Raw genomic sequence first — 13,443 nt, forward strand, 5'->3', positions numbered from 1 at the left:
CCCCGCCCGCCGCGGGCGCGCATCCTCCGCCGCCACCGCGCGCCAGGCGCAGACACGCGGCGCGTGTGCACGGACGCAGACCCCGCGCCGCGACACGGCCGCACCTCCGCGGCGCGGGCACAAGGGGGCACACGCAGGCGCGGCTCCTCGCGCGCGCGGCGCTCAGCGCTGGCACACACTTGTTGCGGAAACAGCTCTGCGCGCAGGGCACAGACCTACAGCTGGCACAGACACAGCAGGGAGGTGCAGACACACAGACTCACCGCGCAGACACAGACCCAGGCGACCCAAACGGGCCTCACACACTATAAACAAACAACACCCTGCACTGGCAGCGCGGTTAACACAGACACACAACACAAGCATAACACAGAAACAGATACACACAACACAGACACAAGTTCACACCACGACACAAACACACACTACAGAGATGATTACAGGGTATACACACAGATACAAGGAGAGTGACAGTGTACACAGCATAGACACACAACAGAACATGCCCATAAGGCAGACAAACAGCAGGCATTGGGGCCACAACACAGTAACAAAGAACACCAACAATATATTGCAGGCAGACACAATGTCCAGAGATGATGGGAACTACCTATCACATACACAAACACAACATATAAATAAATGGCGCACAGTGAAAGGCAACAGCCGTAAGAATAACAGATAAGAGCACACTGGTCATGGCTCCAGTCATATAAGAACCCTTGCTTGCCCTGGGGCAGACATGTACCTATTCAGGCTCACTCTTTGGGAGGCAGTGGAGAACACTTGCCAACAACACCCCACTCCTTATCCATCAGCCCTCCACTCACCTGCCACCATCGCACTCTGCAGACACCCCCACCAGGCTGGGGGAGTGTGTACATCATGGGTGTGACCAGTGGACATCACTTCCCCACCCCTTCAGCCTTTACTTACTGTCAAGCTACCCACCCTTGGCCCTCTGCCTCCCGAACTTGGGGTATGATCTCTCCAGCTGGCTGGGTCTGTGCCTTGAGGATACACAGCACAGAGATTATGGAAGCGCTTATCTCTGGCTCTCATAGGCCTGCTCCACTGATTCCTGGCTATGGAACTTGAGCATATCACTTCAACTCTTCAGCGTCAGTTTCCTCATCTAAATCTAGTTGTTGAGAAGGTTAATGTATACAATGCCTCTGGCACCCAGTGGGTATGCAGTAAGTGATTGTTGTACTTTGTCAAGAAATTGCATATTCATTGAGTGCTCCCCAGAGTAGGACTAGAACTGGGAGCTGTGGGGCCCACAGTCTCATGGGGGAGTCAGGTGTTGGCACAAGCAGTGACAACACATGTAAATGTGACGGGAGTGGCACAGTGAACTGGACTTGGAATCGGAGGAGTCCTGGCTTCAAGGCCAGCTCTGCCTCAGAGCCAGTGTGGGATTTTGAGTGAGCTAGTCCCCGTTAAGGCCACATTTCCTCATTTGTTCAAAGTGGGTAATAATACTACCCCATCTCACAGGGCCGTTGCATAGATGAGGTTAAAATCAGATTATGAATGAAGGTTAAAATAGCATGAGGGAGCAGGTGCTTTGCAGAGGAAACAGTGGTATGTGAAATGAGGCATTGTTAAAACACTACAAAACAGGAAATTATAAATTAGAAAGGTATGTCACCAGTGACTGTTCAGAGGCAGCTCTAACTTTGAATTGAGAAGAGGGGATAAATATCATGGAAGAGCTGGCATTTACGTAGAATGTGGAACCAAGGAGGTAAGCCTTCCAGGTGAAAGGGAGGGTACTTGCAGGAGGCCTGGGACGGAGTTGTGGGTATTGGGCTGGAGTTCAGGTGTGTGGAGGGAAGCAGTGGAAGGCCGAGATTGGAAGAGAAGGTGGAGCTGAGTGTAATGGGCTGAAGTTGATTTTCAGCCCACGGGCAAACCTGGGCCACTGAACAAAGTGACAAGTGGTGCATGTTCTGGAAGAGCCATTGGAAGTCTAGAGCGGAGAAGTGCCGCGACCTGAATTTGCTTTGGGACCTGGCAGAAGTAGGTCGAAAGTGTGTACAAATAAGAGAATGGCAAACAGTCCAATTTTTAAAAAATGGGTTAAAGATATCAACAGGCAATTCACAAAAGAGGAAACCTAAATGGCCAAAAATATGAAAAGAGGTTCAACCTCACTGGTCATGTGAGAGATGCAAATGAAAAGTGCTGTGATACACCATTTCACACCCAACAGACTGGCAAAGAGGAAAAAGTCTGTGAATATGGGGAAGGGGGTGGTGAGGGTGGCGAGGATGTGGCACCATTAGAACACTCTTAACACCATTGACAGAGGTGTAAATGGTTACCGCTGCTTTGGAGTAGTTTGGCAACATTTAATCAAGTCGAAGATGCTCATAGCTACAAATTAAGTGACTCCACTTCACTCATTCCATGTATAATTGTGAGAAATTAGACATTAATTGTTCACTGACAGCCATCCAGACAGATACATTGTGATCTAGTCATACCATGGACCAATACACTGGGAGAAAGAAGAAATGAAGGCTATATGCTTCAACATAGGTATTGTCTAGGAAAAAACAACATCGAGTTGAAGAATAGGTACAGTGTGATACAAAAAGTTGTTTTCAACATTCAAAACTATGCTACATGTAGTTTAGGGATACAGTCAGATCAGAAAAGCGTTAAAACATGTATGGAAAATCAAAGATAGCACATTTAGAAGAGTGGTTACCTCTGGGAAGGAAGGGATGGGAATGAGATCAGAATAGGGTACACGGGGATTTAATTATATCTATGATGCTTTATTTCTTAGAAAAAAAATATCTGAAGTAAATACGGCAAAGTGTCAAGATTTGACAAAGCTAGGTCCATCGTTGTTCTCTCTGACCTGTCCCCTTCTTAAATCTAAAGTTTGTTTCTTTATTTTCCGAGTGTTTGAAATATTTGGTAATTTTAAAGATGGGAGAGGCAGGGATACTATGTCGGGATGATAGCAGAGGAGGCTTGGTCACATGTGCAGGGCCGTAAGAGCTCGGTGTCCCCACCTGTCTGTTCTGTGACTTGCCACAGCTTGGTCCCTTTACAGGGGAGAGGAGAGAGGCTTTGAGAGGTGGAGGCATGTCCCCCAGGTCACACACAGCAGGGAGTTAGGATGCATCCCCTTCCCCTCAGCTGTGTCACTGCCCTTGCCCAGCAGAGGGGACAACCACAAGCCAAAGAACCAGGAGAGAAGGCCTGCAGCCTTGCTGTAATCCATCCATCCTCTTCCATCTGCTGCGCTATTCTTTCTTTCCATTAAGGACAACTTGGAAAGTGTAGAAAAGCACAGGGAGGAAAATAAAAATCACTTGCGGTTTTCACTGTCTCACGTTTAAAGTCAGCTTTATGAAGGCATATATATAATTTGCATACACAATCAATCCACCTATTTTAAATGCGCAGCACTATCTCGAGAGAACGTGACTTTGTTTCTTTGTCGAGTACTAGACAAGTTAGCATGTATGAACGTGCCCTACAAAGAAGAAAATGCTTCTCACCAATATAATTATTATGGTAATACAGTTTCTGGGAATGATTATGGTAAAGGTGCTTTCGCCCTTAAGAGCAGGTGACCACCTAGGTGGGCCTGTGTTTCGTTGCCTAAATGTGGGGGTCAGTTAATAATGTCCTCAACATGGAGGTGCTGAGAGTTTTCACATTTTAGTAGAAAGCGTGATTGTTAACGCCGTTTAAACATTAGAAAAAAGAAAAACACAAAACAGATGACAGGGTCAGACTGTGACCTACAGAAGTGCTTGTGGCCTTGGTTAGCTGCCAAGCCATAAACACTTTTACCTGTGGCTTTTGTGAGGAAACAGAGAAGTCAGCGTCTCTGCCTTCTCTGTGAAGCCCAGGAGGGTCGAAAAGAGAGCCTTCGCCGAGAGGCAGGAGATGCTATTGAAACCTCAGACTTGCTATGGAACCATGGCTGGCTCTTTTCTCTGAATTGTAGTCTCCCTGTCTGTTAAAAATGAAGTGGCAGCTTTGTTTCCACTTTCAGCCTTCAGCCGCTGTTTAAGGAAACGTGCTGGGGGCAGGCACCATGCTAGGAATGGGGGGTGGGGGCCGAGGGAGAGGTGCCATCAAGATGAATAAGACACAACCTCTGGCATTCAAAATCTTCCAGTCCAGGCCTGGCAGGTGGGGTGAGGAGACAGACACATCAACAGGTAAATCAGCAGGTCAGGTGGTCAGTCAGCAGGTGCTCCATAATTTGAACAAGGTCTCTCTGCCTCCCTGCCCAGAGGTTTACATCATGTTGCTCTTGTCAGATCTCCAGCAGTCCTCTTGAATTTTTCCACTGCCAAAATTTATTTAAAAGCCCTTCTGGTTGGGTGTGCTGTGATATGCAACATTCTCATGGATTTCAGAGGGAGTCTTGTGCCTGGGTGGGAGAAAGTCGAAGGGACCTTTGGGACCTCTTTCATCTTGAAGAGGCTCTGACTCTGCCACCAGAATGCCATGGCGCTTTAAAACTAATCTCCACTCTTCCGCTGCTCTCAGAGAAACTCTCTGTGGTCTGTTCTGCTCCCCAGCCTTTGAACCTAAACTGGGGCAATTGCTCCAGGAGGTTTAGCTGGGACCTCTCAGATCTGCGTCTTATCGGCCCCTTCTTCCAAGATCACAGTTCAAGGTCCTGTATGCCTCCTGCCACAGAAGAGAGGAAACATCTGGGCCAGAGCTGCGTGGAGAGAGCCCAGCTTGCATGGGAGACGGCCTGGGTAGACGCCTGTAAGCTGAGAGCTCTTCGTTTCAGATGGAGTTCAGACTATTAGGGTCTGGATCCCACCTGTGAGGCTTCCACAGCCCCAGGGTGGGTGTGTAGAGGGGTGTGTGTGTGTGTGTGTGTGGTTAGCAGAGAAGCGGGGAGAGAATCAGGAGCAGTCAGCATTCAGGAAGGGGGCCCTAGGACTTTGGTAGGGTGGGTGGGGATGGCAGACAGTTTGTGTGAACACCCAGATAAAACAGAGAGGTACTACGGCAGCTGGACAATAAAAGGGGAGCGCACAGAGAGGGGGGATGAACAGGGACAGGCCTCTGCAGCAAGGGGTTTAGTCTGTGTAGGTCTCAGGGAGAGCAGAGAAGAAACCAGGCTCAAACAATGGGTAATCTATTCGCAAACCCTGCACAGCCAACGTGGCATTTGGCAAACCCCCTCGGCGTGACCGAGGGACCATGTCCTCTTCTGCAGCCAGGAGATGACCCAATGTCAGCTTGAATGTTTCCCACTCCACGTCCATCCTGCCTGCAGTCACCCCCTCTGACCATCACAGGAGGCAGCGCTCTGTGAGGACCCTTCTATGATGATTCATTTTATGTGTCAACTGAACTGGGCTTTAGCACCTAGTTATTTTATTTTATTTTTTTAAATTATTTTTTATTATGAAATACACATTTTTTAGAATTAGTTTCAGCTGTACAGCACAGTGCAATAGTTATACTTTCTACCCCTCGAAGTGACAACCCCCGCTCCCCCAATCCGCCGCCCCATTTCCCCCCAATAGCATACATATCTATTACAAATCCCTTGACTCCACTCCCACACTATACTCCACATCCCATGACCATATATATATATATATATATATATATATATATATACACACACACACACATACACGCATATTCAATTATAGTTGACATACAATATTATACAACATCAGCTTCAGGTGTACAGTGCAGTGATCAAGCCTCTTCCCCATCCATAAGGCAAGACATGTGACCACCTGACACTCTACAAAATTCACAACATTATCAATTACATTCCTCGAACTGTCCCCCATGTCCCCATGGCAACACTGCAGCTGCGTATTTATGCTATCCAGCCCCCTCCCTCTCTCCCTCATTCCCACCCGCCCCAACCAACAGCCATCAGCTGCACCCCCACATCTCTGAGACCACCTCTGTTCACTTTCCTCGCCCATTCAGTTTTTTAGATTCCACATATAAGTGAAATCATATGGTATTTGTCTTTATCCGACTGACTTATTTCACTTAACATAATAGTCTCTAACTCCATCCATATCGTCCCAAATGTTACGATTTCATTCTTCTTTATAGCGGAGTAATACTCCATTGTATAAATGTACCACAATTTCTTAATCCAGTCATCTACCGATGGGCATTTCTGTTGTTTCTTGGCTATTGTGAATAGCACCGCAATAAACATTGGGGTACATATATTTTTTCGAATTAGCGTCTTGGGTTTCTCTGGATAGATACCCAAGAGCGGAATTGCTGGGTCATATGGTAGTTTAGCACCCAGTTATTTAATCAAACACGAATCTAGGTGTGGCTGTCAAGGTATTTGTAGATGTGGTTAACATCTACAGTCAGCAGATTTAAGGAAAGATTAACCTTGAGCATGTGGGTGGGCCTCAGCCAATCAGTTGGGGGCCTTAAGAGCGAAAACTGAGGTTTCCCAGGGAAGAAGAAATGATGCCTCAAGACTGCATCATTCACTCAGCCCGAGTTCCCAGCTTGTCAGCCTTCCCTGCAGGGTTCAGGGTGGGCAGTCCCACAGTCGCGTGAGCCAATTTCTTAAAACTAAAATAAACGTATCTATAAGTAAATAAGTATTATAAATATATATAAATTAAATGTATATATCCAAGTGGTTCTGTTTTTCTGGAGAACCCTGACTGATGGACCCTCCCTGACAGTCCCTAATAACTGATCGGGCCTGTCATAGCCCATCTCCTGGGCGACGAATGACACATATGGGGGTCCCCTTGCTCCTTGCCTCTTGCCCCTTCGGCAGACCACACCATGGGCTTTACTTCAGAAGGTAGCTTCTCCACACTTGAGACCCTTAAGAGGCCAGGAGGACCCAGATGGGAGTGGGGTAGTAGAAGAGCGAGCTTGGTGGTGGAGTGACAAGCTGAAAGGTCTGGAACCCAGCAGTGAGATGTGGAACAGGAGATCTGCCTGTTTGCAGGACACAAGCAGCAGCCTGGACAACTGGGTCTGTCTCCTGTGGTATTTCCTGGGCCTTGGCAAGAGAAGCGGTGCCAACATTTTCACAGCATCCGAACATGGTTTTCCTGGTAAGACTCTCCTTGGTCACTGCCCACAGCACCATGGGAGGTGCTGTTTCTTGCTAGCTATGTAAGCAGGATGGGGACCTATGACCTTGCATAAGTCAGGATTCTTGGTTACAAGTAACCAGGACCACCTCATGTCACCTTAAGCAAGAAGAGGCTTGCTGGAGGATAGGGAGGGCTCACAGAACAGACAAGAGGCTGGAGAACTGGCTCTGACAAAGGGCAGAGCCAAGAGAAACGCAAGAACCTCAGGCAAGTGGTGGCTGTGGGCACAGTCTGATCCAGGGTCCTCTCCTGAGAGTGACTGTGACCTGCAAGGGTTCCCTCACCACTCACTCAAGAGTCAGCCCCAGGAATGAATGAATATCTAATGGGCTGAGGTTGTGTTTCATGTGTCCAGGCAAGAGGGAGGTGCTGGGGAAGAATTTGGCTTCACTAGGTTTTCATACCGATTGTGGCCAGGAGAGGTGGATGCTAGTTTTTCTCTTCCTCACAATGGGGAATTCCACCCAAAAGGGAAACCAGGTTTCTAAGGCGGGGGTGGATACTGAACAGATTATAAGTGACAGTCAAACGTACTGAAGCTACTGTCCAAGCTAAGCCAATAACAGTTTGATGGCATTGCTTAAAAAGGAGCCAGATAGAGTGGACAGAACTTAGGATCTGAACTTGGATGACCCAAGGCCAAGTTCTACAACTTGCTAGCATCATGACTCTGGGGCAAGTTATCTAGCCTCTAATAGCCTTGATTTCTTTTCTGAAAAAACGGGGATAAGACAGTCCATATAGCTCACAAAGTCACATGTGATAACTTTGTAAACTGTTAAGATTTTTGAACCTAGAGGCAGTGGGGATGAAGCAATCTTGCCTGAGGCATCTTCTCGTCTTGATACCCAGCTCAAGGCCTAACACCCAGGAAATGCCCAGTGAGTGTTTGTTGAGTGAATGGATAAACAAGTGATCAGTGATGGTCATCACCATTCTAACCTGACCATCTACTTTGCAGAAAAAAACCTGGCAGATGCTGTTGGATTCTGATGTGAGTTTCATGAGCTGAGGCCTCACAAATGAGCCTGCATCTTCTTTTTTTTTTTTAACAGCCCTTTTGACGTTTTCATTTTAATATGTGAAAACCTGGCTACTTGTCTCAGGGAGAGTTTATGGAAAAAAAGCTTCCAGCTGGCTTTGAGGCAGCCCATAAAAAATGTACTGAAAACTGACCAGTTAGAAGTTCGGAACTATTGGAGGAGAGAGACGAGTGACGCCATACACCCTGGTGAGGTCCACAGTATTACAATAATTAGCTCTCTGGGCAAGAGGGTGCAGTCTTCATTCCTTCCTGGTTCCTAGTCAAGGGATGGGGCCCAGAATCTGTGAAAGAGAGACCACAGCTTTCAAATAACAGACAAACACATCTTTAACACAGGCAGCCTGTGATTCAAATGGTTTCAAAGGGTGTGGGGGAGGGAAGGCTTTTCAAGAGCTTTAACTGCAGCAGCTCATCAAAATGCCCACACCTCTCCCTCCCTACCAGCTCTCCAAATCCTACCCTTCCCCTAGCTCAGGGCTGAACTCCTCCAGGAAGCCCTTCTTGATCACCCCAGCTCGTTAGGGGTTTGTTTTTCCATATGACTTCAAACCCTCCAGCAGTTCCTCCTAGTTTCAGGGTCAAGTTCAATTTCATTAGCTTGGCATGCAAGGCCTTTTAGATTTGGCCCCTTCCTGCCCCTGTGGCCTCTTCTCATTCCCCACCTCCCCTCTTGATCCAGCTGTGCCAGACAACCTTCAGCTCCACCTCCTCCCCCTCCACTGGGGCCTCAGAGCCTTGGACTGTACCCTTGCCTTGGCTGGGATTTCCTTCTTTATGTGGCTGCATGGTATTTATTCCCCAAACGCAGTCCAGGCCTCTCCTCTGGAGGACAGGGGTGAGGGTGGGGGTGGGGGAGTGGAGAGTTGGAGTCCCCCAGGCTGGGAGAGGTGTCCCTGCTTGATTTCCCTGAGTGCTCACGACATGCTAAGAAGTCTACTTACTCACTTCCTCTAGCCTCTCCCTTCTCCAGGGAGCTTTGCTCTTCTCGGTGTCTCTACCTGGCCTGAGAAGGGGCTCCTTGTTTCCAATGCCAATGCCTGCATTCTCTCAACCTTGCGGATTCTGATTTAATTGGTCTGGGAGGTGGCCTGGGCATGAGGTTGGGGAGCATGGGTTGCAAAGTTCCCCAGGTGGTTCTAATGTGCAGCCAAGGTTGAGCACCACTGTAATTTATAGCACTTGACTCAGAACTTCCCCAGCACCTCATAGGAGCTGCCCTTTAGGCCCCTGTTGGGGATCATGGCCTTGAACTCAACAACCCCACTGCACTTGCCAAAAGTTGTGTTGACAGAAACCCTATTCATCCATTTATCTGGATCAGTCGTGTCCAGTAGCTATACAATCACCTGTAGGCCCCACCCAGCCTCCAAGGGCCTGTTAGGGGAGACTTCCTGCATCACAATCTCCTATTAGAAAGATGCCTATCTGAGCCCCACCCCAAATCCAAGGGACGGACCTGGGACCCCACACTGTACACCATTTACTGGGTGATTCTGATATACACTAATGGGTCACACCTCAAAATATCCTAAAAAGGGGCTGCAGGCTCCCAGTGACTTGCAAAGCCAGGTAGAGAAATTAAAACGGGCCTTCAGGGAACCATGGAGGGACTGGAAAACTACTCAGCTCTGGCCAGTTTTTCAAATCCATTTCTTTTTTTAAATAGATTTTAATTAAAACATTTTTTTAAGATTTTTTTTTAATTGGGGAATTGGGGGGGATGGGAACAGTGCTGGGGAATTGGGGGAAGGGGAACAGACAAGTTCTGTCCTTTTGTTCTTCAGTCTAGTTGTGGAGGACGTTGCTTCACTGGCCCAAGTTGGCACCATCATTGCACTCTCCAGGGCGAGGCAGATCAGTCACTGGCTTCTGGACGACCGCTCACTGCAGCTGCTAGCTGCTCTCGCTGGCTGCTGGCTACACATGGTAGCCCATGGCAACCCACTGCCACACGGGCTGCAGCCTATGCCATCGCCGGCGACTCACCACAGCCCAGCTCCAGGTTGAGCTGTTGTTCAGCATCTTAGCTGTGGAGGGCAGTGTCACTGACCCTCATATGTGGGATCCGAACCGGGGCCCTCTGGCATCCCAAGCCAGCTCTTAACCAACGTGCCACTCGGCCGGCCCTCAAATCCATTTTTTTTAAATAGACCACCAAAATCTGGATTTTTATGTGAAATCTGTTTAAAGTTGACAACTAACTCAAACAATTTAAATACACTTCTCAGGCCAACCAAAGTTTACCTGAGGACTGCATTTAGCTAGTAGGCTGCCAGTTTGCTGTAAATGCTCCCGCTAAACTCTGCGTGTGGATTAAGCTAGACTGGCTTGCTTGCCCTGCGTTGTCACTCTCTCTCCTCTGAGCTGCTTTCCTGCGTTGGGACTTGGGCCAGCACAGATTGGGGTGCAGGAAACAGCCTCTGAGGCTTGTGCTGTGTAGTGAGCACGCTGTTTGGGGACATGGCTCCTTACGTTCCACAGTGATCTCTTCACGCCAGCTCACCAGGAAAAGGCCTCTGTGGTCTCAGAGCCTGTAGTCACGATTCCCCTCGGCAACTGGTTGGTTGGTGTCGTATGGCCCCCAAACCACATGGGATTGGGTTTTGCACACTAGAAAGCTCAGAGGACAATCAGTGGCCTGCCTCTATAACATGTAGGACTGCGCTTTGTGTACCTGTCTCATTCCTGGCTTCTGACTTTTCCAACTTCTGTTTTCCATTTGTCACCCATCATATAACCATGACTTTAATTTTTTATTCTCTTGTATATCAAGTAAAGAAGTTAAGTGCTTCCTGGAATAAGGCATGCTATAAATAAATAAGCCCATACAAAATAGTAAGGGCTCAAAACAGTTTATTGAATAAGTGACTACTTGAATGATTCATCTTTCGGTCCCACCCAGAGCCTTGCACAGAGCAGGTGTTCAGGAAATGACGGGCAGGATGATGGAGTGGAAAGTGACAGTTTAGAGATAGGGAGACAATAGCCATGTCGTTTCCTAGTGACTAGGACCTTAGGCAAGTTAAGTTCTTCTAACCTCAGTTTCCTTATCGGTGACATGGGGATCATCTCAGCACCCACTTTATCGGAGTTTTGGGAGGACTGAATGAGGTTATAGAATGTAATATATATATATATATAATATAATATAATATATATATATATATAGAGAGAGAGAGAGAGTGTGTGTGTGTGTGTGTGTATATATATATATATATATATATATATATATTTATAGAATTAAAGTGCCTGGTACATAATAGGCATTTTATAAATGACAGCTGTGATTATTAATAAAAACACCCTCATATATGATGTCTTTATTTCACAGCCTAATTAATAATGTGGCAGCATGAGTGAGGATACTCTCACTCTGCTCAAGCCTGCTAGAGTCTGACAAAGAAGCCACATGTACCCATTGGGGGCATAAAACAGAAATGTGTCCCAGGAAACCCTCCCTTTCCTCAGCTCTCTGTCCCAGCTCTGTTAACCACAACCTAGAGCACCCCTGATGACAGTGCTGCCCGCAGGGAGCTTCCTGTCTAAGTCTGCGGCCACCCCATCACTTTCTTCCGAGCATGCGCAGGTGCCAAAGACCCTGTCTTGCTTCCCCCATCACTCAACTCTCCAGCCCTAACCCTGCACATCCCCCTTTTAGAAGCCTCTGGTAGTTCTCTCCAAGTTTTCCAGCTCCTTCCATAGCCCTCCATCGTGTCTCTCCTTAAGGGATTACTTAAGGAAGCAAATTCATCATATGCGGTCACTTGCCTGGTTGCTCGATGGATACACCCCCCTTTAAGGAGTTTCTGTCCTGTGGCATTCAGGGGGAGCACTCACAGAGGACTGAATGCAATGTCTGGGGGGCATTCCTCTGAGGGGGGAACATCAGTGCAACAGTCAGGAATAGAACCCTCTAATATCTGTACAGTGAAGGCAATTCATCACAGATCTTTGCCATGGGAAGTGGCCAACGGTTAATTTATGCTCTGCCTAAGTGCTGAAATTTTTTCAGACGGGGCATCATTGGTCAGAGGTTTCCAAAGTGTGGTCATGAACCAGGAGCATCAGGGGGAACCTGTCATACATGCAAATTCTCCTGCCTCACTCCAGAACTGCAGACTCCAAAAATCGGGGTGGAGGGCCCAGCATTCTGTTTTAGCCAGCCCTCAGGGATGCACAGCCAGTTTGCAGACCGCTGGAGTGGTGGGGAGCACGAAGCCTGGGGTCCCGTTCTGAGTCTCAGCCTCCTCATCTGTAAACAGGGACGATGCTATGGCCGTGGGCTCTGTAAGGAACGTGAGATTCATGTGGGAGTGTGCCTGGTGCATGGTTGGTGCTCAGAAATCCCCTCGCCCAGTCATTTGGTCATTCGCCAAACCAACATTTGAGGGTCAGCTATGACCTAATACTGTTCTGTGATCCCCATGGAATCAGTCATGGACCCCAAGACAAGGCTCCAGCAAGGAGGAGAAATAAGACAAAGTGAAGGGTGCCAGCCAAGTGGCGCGTTCATTAAGAGTTGGCTTGGGACGCCAGCTCTGAGCAGCAGGGCCCAGGTTCAGATTCCACATGAGGGCCAGTGACGCTGCACCCTCTACAGCTAAGATGGTGAACAACAGCTCACCCCAAGACAAGGCTCCAGCAAGGAGGAGAAATAAGACAAAGTGAAGGGTGCCAGCCAAGTGGCGCGTTCATTAAGAGTTGGCTTGGGACGCCAGCTCTGAGCAGCAGGGCCCAGGTTCGGATTCCACATGAGGGCCAGTGACGCTGCACCCTCTACAGCTAAGATGGTGAACAACAGCTCAACCTGGAGCTGGGCTGCCGTGAGTCGCTGGCGATGGCGTAGGCTGCAGCATCTGCTGCAGTGGGCTGCCGTGAGCTACCATGAGCAGCCAGCAGCCAGCGTGAGCTGCCGTGAGCTGCTGTGAGCGGCCGTCCAGGGCCTGGGGACTGATCTGCCTCACCCAGGAAGAGCACAATGATAATACCAACATGGGCCAGTGAAGCGACATTCTCCACTAGACTGAAGAACAAAAGGACAGAAACTTGTGTGTTCCCCTCCCTCAATTCCCCAATAAAAATCTTTAAAAAAAAAAAGACAAAGTGAAGGAAAACCTGATTGGAAAGGTTGGTAGGGGCTCTGAAGCCAATTTTAGGATTTTTATTTTAAATGTTTTTATGACTTTTCTACAACAAAACAACCGGATTCTTGTGATTCCAGTGGCCCCTGGGGCCGCCTGGCCCCTTCTCTTCAGGCCAGCTCCCTGTCCCAGCGGGCAGGAG

The sequence above is a fragment of the Hipposideros armiger genome, unplaced genomic scaffold (assembly GCF_001890085.2).
Source record: "Hipposideros armiger isolate ML-2016 unplaced genomic scaffold, ASM189008v1 scaffold_123, whole genome shotgun sequence".
Taxonomy (NCBI): domain Eukaryota; kingdom Metazoa; phylum Chordata; class Mammalia; order Chiroptera; family Hipposideridae; genus Hipposideros; species Hipposideros armiger.